Source organism: Macadamia integrifolia, chromosome 13 (assembly GCF_013358625.1).
Source record: "Macadamia integrifolia cultivar HAES 741 chromosome 13, SCU_Mint_v3, whole genome shotgun sequence".
NCBI classification, from domain to species: Eukaryota; Viridiplantae; Streptophyta; class Magnoliopsida; order Proteales; family Proteaceae; genus Macadamia; species Macadamia integrifolia.
The window spans coordinates 23,580,311-23,586,662 of NC_056569.1; positions in this window are offsets into that span (position 1 = coordinate 23,580,311).

A 6,352-nucleotide genomic window follows, 5' to 3' on the forward strand; every position below is an offset into this window, starting at 1 on the left:
CTTTGACTGTACTGTTTTAAGTCAATGGGACAACAAACCCTGTCAATGGAGTGAAGCCTACCTTCCCCAAAATTTTTGATCACTGTCTTGGAAGGACAAGAAGCTTTGTCCCGGCTCATAACAACACTTATCTGAAACCTTGAAGGAGAACCTAGACCGGAGTTACTTGAAGAAGGGGCAGGGAGGGGGGAGATTCTTGTTATCTAGGGTGAAGATAGAATCTTTTAATCCACGAGTTGTGATAATTGAATGAGATTATAGAATTCATTCGTGGATTGCTCAAATGGTTAAGGTGAATTGAGGATTGTGTGGATAGGTATACGGTCTCAGATTCGATTCTCTATCTGATGATTTAAGTGGAGATCGTGGTGATGGATTACTATGCTAGTCTCCCTAAGGATTAGTTGAGATGTGCGTATGCTGGTCTGGACACTTTGGTTAACAAAATAATAATAATAATAATAATAATAATAATAATAATAATAATAATAATAATAATAATAAGTGCCATAAGAATAATGACACCCAAATGACTAGATTCTCTTCACTTAAATATAAGGTAGTGAATTAAAATAAGATAAATAGACATTGAAGAGTATTTATTTAACATAGAGATGTGAATGTTTCCAACCCTCTTTTACTTTAATCGGATTTGTGAAAAAAATGTACACGAGTTATGATTATTGGATCAATGGTGCCAAGGGCATTTTTGGTTTTATACAATAAGGGGCAGAGAAATTCATTATTTCTTGTAACTAGATTTTTTTCACTTACGCTGAAGAAGAACTTTGAATTAGCTAGAATGAGAGTTTTACAACCCAAAAAAAAAAGATGAATTATATAGACATGAAACGGTATTAACGTAAGTATACAGAGATGTGAATGTAGCCCCACCCCAACCAGAGTTTGAAAAATCGAACTGAGTCGAATTGACTTATCCAGGCCGATCCGGATATGGATTCCTGTTTTCCACACACTGCCTCCCTTTTACCCAAAAAAGAAACAAAACTGTCCCCAACTGGCCAAATATATATATATATATATATATATAGATATATCCATAGGTTACATCGTAGTGAACATTGACTGAGTTGCCTATATAATCCCAAGTTCATTTGGCGACAAATTAATAAAAAAAAAAGAACTATGCGACAAATTAATAAAAAAGAGACGAGCCATTTGACTAAATTTCCAGACAAAAGTTATTTTGCTCTTTAAGTCAGAAATCAATTATCAAGATTTCCGACATCTAATGATAATGGGCCTCGCGTGTGAGTTTGGTCTTCCATGGCGTGCTCCGAGTCTTATAAAAATTTGTGTGAAAATCAAGAAATGATATCCACCTTACTCTAGCTTACCACGTCGCTGTCGACATTTTATAAAATGTCACCCTCTCAGCTAACGGCTCTCTTTATTTGTGTTTAAAATTATAAAAAATAAAAAATGAAGAAATTCATCTGGGAAAATTTCTTTTGCCTCTATCTAATTGAAAGGAAAAATAAAAATGAATGGAATTATTAGCGCTGCAACAGAATCGTATCTTTTAAAACCCTAGTTCAATCTTGAGTCCACTCAGCTAGACCAAGTTCAGTTTAATCATAATTTAGGGCCTGAAAACTCTAACTTTGCCCCTCCCCCCTCTCAGCCTAACCCTGGCTGGCCTTGACCATTAGGAAGGGGAAATTAGGAAGGGGAAAGGAGATGCAGGGCCGGCAAGGAGTCACCGTCGGAGAAAAGAAGAAGAAAGAATAGGGTTGGACTAAGCTCTGAGGCCTTAATCCTAGCTCACCCAGCCTTGACTCAAGGCCTAAAATTCTCAGCCCTAGACCAAAAGGTGTCACACGGGATGGTTCCTGGTTTTTAGGTTTGATTTGTACTAGTACAGGTATCAAAGGTGCCAATTCTAGTACAATCCCATTTAGTTAACGGAACCAATCTAGGTCCCGATCCCAATTATTAATAGGAAGGGATGGTACTGGTTCATAGACGATTCTAGGCATTGTAGAAAAGGAAGAACTTTAATAGTTCCTAATGAAATGATTTCATTATTAGCTAGTGTTGTATATTATTATTAAAAAAGAAAAAAAAAAAAAAAGAGAATATAATTGCTTCTTCAAACTCTCTAAGATCGCATGTAAATTTTTCAAAAGAACAACTAAGAATTATTAATGGCCAACCAAATAAGCCCCGATTTAATTTTAGTATAATAACTACAACTTAACCTTATCCCAACTCAATGGGGTTGGTTACATACATTTGAACCAAGCCAAGAAGAAAAGTAAGAGTAAAAGGAAAGTAAAAAGAGAGAGATGTAACATAGCAATCAGTAAAGTCTCACCTAATTGGGAATACAACATGAATTCTTGCCTTCCAATCAGAGATCTATTCAAGGTCATACTTGAAACAAAACCTAAATTGTGCATGCATGCCTTTCCTCACTATTTCTCCTATGGTCTTTTAAGGCATGCCCTAGATCTTTTAGATCTTTTAACTCTTTCAATCTAAATGAGATCATTCATCCTTATTGGTGCATCCTCTGGCCTCCGTTGATTATAATCATACCTGATATAGTTTTAGTGCTATCTCCAAACAAGTTTATAATAATAGAATTAAAAGGTTCATTAATTGAAACCTCCATAAGAGAAAATACCACCCAAATATATCAAACTATAGCTAGGGGTGCAACAGAGCCGAGTTGGGTTGGGCTTCTTAAAACCCTAGCCCAACCCTTAGTCCCCTTAACTAGGCTCAAACCCGCCCTAACCCTAACTTAGGGCCGCAAAACTTCAACCTAGGCCCTACCCTTCAGGGTTCAGTCCAACCCTTACCAACCCTGATTGGCCCTTATTTTTCAGGGTCGGGCCAGGATGACCCTGACCCTGATTGACCCTAACCCTGGTTTGCCATCAAAGGCTGGGATGACCCTGATTGACCCTGACCCTAGTTTGCCATCAAGGGCCGGGTATACCCTGACCCTGACCTTGACCCTACAAAATATGAAATAACTTAAAAATAAAAAATATTCATAATAAAGAGGAGATAAAAAACACAGTTACAAATTACTTGTTATGAAGAGAACATCCTAAAGCAAGCATTCAAATAATCCAAATAACTCTAACTATTATGATAAACAAAGAGGATATCATCCTAAGAAAGTAAATAATCCAAAAAATTTCAATTATTTGTCATGATAAACAAAGAGATCATCCTAATAAGGCAAACAATCCGAAGATCTCAAAACCCTTGTCATGTTAAACAAAGAGATATTTTTATTTTTAAAAAAGATAAGAGAGATCGGTGAGATTGTGAAAAGATATATTAAGAGTTTTGAGGTGTCAATGACTAAATATGAAATAATATATAAAATTAGATTAAAATCAGTGTCACAACTAGGGTCATAACCAGGGTCAACATCAGGGGCAAAAATCAGGGTTCAGGGTAGGACCAAAATTTAGGGTAAAAAAATCAAGATCGGGTTCAGGGCGGGCTGGGTGGGCTAAAGACATCAACCCTTACCCGCCCTGACCCTAACTTAGGGTTAGAAATTTTAGGGCCTGGCCAGCCCTCAGGGCCAAAATTTTTGGGTCGGTACTTTTTCAGGATCAGGGTGGGCCAAGGGCAGGTCAGGGCCGTCAGGGCCAAACTTGTACCCTTAACTACAGCCATAAAACTTAAAGACGAGAACATGAAATATATTATTTGAACGATGCTGGCGGTTCTAGTACCTTATAGTATTTCAGTACTGGTACTGTTGGGAATCTTGTCCCAAAACCATCTCTCCCCATTTATTATTTAATACCAAAATCATATCCCAATACCATTTCGTTTATTAATGATATGGTTCGATACCCGTTTTTAGTGGAATGGTTCTCGGTTCTAGTCCCAAATTGTGACCCTTACCCAGCCCGTCCTTATGGTTGAGATATCTCAACCCATGCCCTGTTGGGTGAGCCAGGGTGGGCTTGGGCCAATAGGACCAAAGCTTTCACCCCTAGAAAGTACTCTTACCCCTTTTGTAACTATTTTTTGAAAAAATAAAATAAAATAATTATTAGAGACGAAAAGAAGAAGAAATATGCAAGGTGCTCTATGAACCGTAGATAGAAATAACTTTTTTTGGGTGAATTAGATAGAAATAATTAAAGAATAAACTTTAAAACATATAAAAAAGAGCATGACAATAATAATATCTATATCCTATTATATGGAATTCATAGTTATCAATTCAAAATTGACATGAGTTAAGGTTGGGTGGGCTTAGCACAAGGCCTTAACCCTAACCCGATCGATCCCTATCATGACTCAAGGTCTATAAAAATTCAATCCTAGCCTACTCTTACAATTGAGATATCTCAGCCCATGCCCTGCTTGGATCAAGGTAGCCATGGTAAGCTTGGCCAGAGAGGGCCAAACTTACACCCTTAAAATGTATCTTTCTATAATTTTTTTTTTAAAATAAAAATAAATTTTAATTAGAGAGGAAAAGAAGAAGAAAGGTATGAGGTGTTCTATGAGCCATAGATAGAAATAATATTATTTTTAAGTAAATTGAATAAAATAATAAAGCATAGACTTTTTTTTTTCCTATAGAAATTAAAGCATAGACTTTACAAAATATAAAAAGAGCAAGATAATATAAGTATATGCTATAATATTGAATTCATGGGTATCAATTCAATTATTATAAAAAAAAAACTTACCTTCTTATATTAAGAGACAAATATGATTATTCTTTTTGGATAAACAGAAAAATATAATTATCGATACTTGTTATTCATACCATGATATAATCGAAAGAATTATTTATAGCTTACAAGACAGAGAATTTTGTTGTCGTAAGAATTGGAAATAAGTGGTATCATGATAATTTCATTTTTAAGTAAATTGAATACAAATAATAAACACATAGACTTTTTTTTTCCTATAGAAATTAAAGCATAGACTTTACAAAATATAAAAAGAGCATGATAATATAAGTATATCCTATAAAATTGAATTCATGGGTATCAATTCAATTATTATAAAGAAAATCTCACATTTTTATATTAAGAGAAAAATATAATTATTATTTTTGGATAAACAGAAAAATATAATTATCGATACTTGCTATTCAAACCATGCTATACTCGAAAGAATTATTTATAGTTTGTAAGATAGAGAATTTTGGTGTCGTAAGAATTGGAAACAAGTGGTATCAGAGCTAGGGCATGGCAACTCTAGTGTGCCTCTGATGGAGAAAATCTCTTTGAAAAGATCATAAGTCCCATGTGTGCCCCGTATAGAGGGAAGATTATTGAGGTTCTACATGAAAGCAATTGATCGCACATCAGATGTGAATAGCTCGATGTGAAGGCGTATAAAGACTTGAGAATCCTCTCATTTATGGCTAACTTTTAAAGGTGAGTTATACTCAAGTCCTAACAGTTGCTTCCTGTTGGGGTACCTCCAAGTTTTATGGTCGCAATATTCTCTTGTATGGCCTCATTCTTTGAGCCATTTGTTTCTAGTAGTGTCCGGCTGTCAGCACATTACACCACCGTCGATTGCCCCCTATAGGCATCATGCTTATTTTCGTCAACAAAAATATAATTCACAGATAAAAATATCTTGAGAGAGCGGTCTATGAGTCTAGACACAGGGGCACAGTGATCATTGTAAACTCTATGTCTGTGGCGCGTTTCTCAGACAAAAGACTTTGTCACTATATATATATATGTGTGTGTGTGTGTGTGTGTATATATATAAACTCCTGTTGGTCAGAGTTTAATCCGGAAATGTTTGAAATTGGAGGAGTTCTGTGGGGAGGACTCCAAGGGAAAGAATCGGAGTGGTCGAAGCATCGGAGCACGATTTTCGAAAACTTTGATAAGTAGAAGGGGGTACTTGTCGGTTAAACCGAAGGGTAACTAGTCCATATTTATTTTGAGAAATAGATTGGATGTTGATGTTTGAAATTTGAGGTGGAATAATAGTCGTTTGCAACTGCCACTCAGTAGGGAAAGAGATGTCTTTCCATTGGACTAATTTTGGATAGACAATTTGACCTTGGATACAATCAGTTTCAGGGTAAAGGGTTGAGCCTTTAGAAGAGCTCTTGAGAGCTCGGGGTTTGACGGTTTTCATGGCTTTATATTTGATACGGTGAATGATGGAAACAAGAACAGATCCATGCATCATCTTGTATCCGTAGGTTTTGAGATTAATTTTGAGGGAATGCAAGATATTTGGGTCTTCTAAAGCTATAGACATGTTTGGATAAACTTATATATATATATATATATATATAAAAGAAGCTATAAATCATTAAAATCTCTAATTTGAAGAGCTAAAAACCACCAAAAAAAAAAAAAAA